Source organism: Aplysia californica, unplaced genomic scaffold (assembly GCF_000002075.1).
Source record: "Aplysia californica isolate F4 #8 unplaced genomic scaffold, AplCal3.0 scaffold00121, whole genome shotgun sequence".
NCBI classification, from domain to species: Eukaryota; Metazoa; Mollusca; class Gastropoda; order Aplysiida; family Aplysiidae; genus Aplysia; species Aplysia californica.
Window position 1 is genome coordinate 22,140 of NW_004797391.1, and position 1,870 is coordinate 24,009.

The 1,870-nt window shown below is 39.7% G+C and overlaps 1 protein-coding gene across 3 annotated transcripts in view; it reads left to right on the plus strand.

Moving 5' to 3' along the window:
- The window catches only part of LOC101849043 (apoptosis-inducing factor 3), a 35,066-nt gene that overhangs the window by 5,235 nt on the left and 27,961 nt on the right, over positions 1-1,870 (plus strand). The window lies entirely within an intron of this gene.

Sequence of the window (1,870 nt, forward strand, 5' to 3'; positions counted from 1 at the left end):
TATTTTACTTTTGGGTTTGACTCTGGCCCCTACTTTTAAATGTACCAGCATCTTCATGGGTGTGTTCTTTGGTTTTGAGGTAGATTATTTGCTCAGATGGTTACGGTGCTGAGTACCATAGCTACAGTCCCCAATGGGGCATTTTTGAACTTGATAGTAGTTTTCAGACTTGTAGAGGCTCTTCATCCACTCGGGTTGGTTGTATCAAAGATGGACATTAAAATGGAGGTCCTTACCTTAGATTGATGTACGGTTCTAAAACCGTTTTTGTACCTTCCAATTTGGTTTGTTTGTCTATTTGGCTTTATATTGGAGAACAGACACAAAATGTTGATTATATGAGTGCTATTGTATAAAATTGGTTTGGAAAGGAGTTGGGGCTTCCTTCAAGAGGGTATTGAGCTAGTACAGGAACAAAATAGAAAAACGAAGGACAGGACCAGAGTAAAGGATGCATTATGTAGTCCCACTGATCTAGTTAAAACTGGCGTGCGTGGGCTGCTTGTTGCCCTGAGATATCACGAGTACGTGTTGACCTTTTATCAGCACACTATCCATTAGCTGGCTTTTTAAATACATGTACGATGGCAACCTCGTGACGCGCACCGGTATTTCAGGTTCTAGGCTTCAGTAAAGAGGCTGTCTCTGTCAGACGGTTAAGTACAGTTGAACCTGCTCTAAAGGCCACGTGTTATAAGACAATCACTGTACAGACGGCCACTTTCCCATTTCCTTCCTTGTGAATTAAAGTATTTAAAAAAAACACGTTTAATGACACTGTGTAAGACGGCCTTGTGTATAATATGGCCGCTTTTCTCCTCGACCAAGGACGGCCGTCTTAGACAGCTTCGAATGTAGTATGTGCGTGTCTCATGCAAGGAGCTTAGAACTAACTGTAGGCTAAACTCCTTGGTCTCATGATACATTATGCTGGCGTAAACAAAGCAACATTTTGGCTATTGTAGCAGCAAGAGGGTGGGGATTATGCTGCTGGTAGATCCTACTTCTTTTCTTTTTATCTGTCATTCTATCCTACTTCTTTTCTTTTTATCTTTCTTTTGATCCTACTTTTGTTCTTTTTGTCTGTCTGATATCTGTCTGATGACTGTCTTGTCTTTTCCCTTCGCTGGATGACCGTTATCGCGTCGCGTGCATGCTTCTCTGTACTCCATAATCAATAATTATTTATAGAGGCAACAGCCATCCATGTCTTGGTGGCGTTTTAGCCTCTATACTCCTACCTATGTACCTGAGAGTATAGTACGTGTAATAATGATTATGGGAAATCACAGACCGCCGATAGGTGACTTTTAATGGATGTTATCTGGTCGAGCGGACCAGCTGTGTTTATTGCTCTCGTAGATTTATTATTATTATTATTATTAATTATTATTATTATTATTATTATTATTATTAATATTATTATTATGATGGTAATGGTAATAAATAAAACCCCTTTTTTGTTAGAGACGATGGATGGACCGTGCTGTGCGTCGCATGAATGTGTTTGTTTTCATATCGTCGCCTCAAACCCAAAACTATTTTGTCCAAAAGTGCCGTTTTATTTAAGTATACTTTAGACAAAAAAGTTCTGAGGCGGCGATGTATCATAAGGCTAGTACCGCACTACGACATTCTTGTCTCGGACAGGACTGTCCTGTCCCACTGTCTATTTTTTGCGCGTCAAAACAGATACCGCACTAGGACAGGACTGATCCGCCTTTTTTGTTGTGGCTCACGGCGGGGTTAAAAATGCATTAAAAAAATTCTTAAATATTAAAAAATAAGATTTTCGTGATCAGCGACCCAAAATTTGCCAAAGTCACGTGGGGAACGCAATTTAATGCCCAATTACGAAGTTAAATTATAT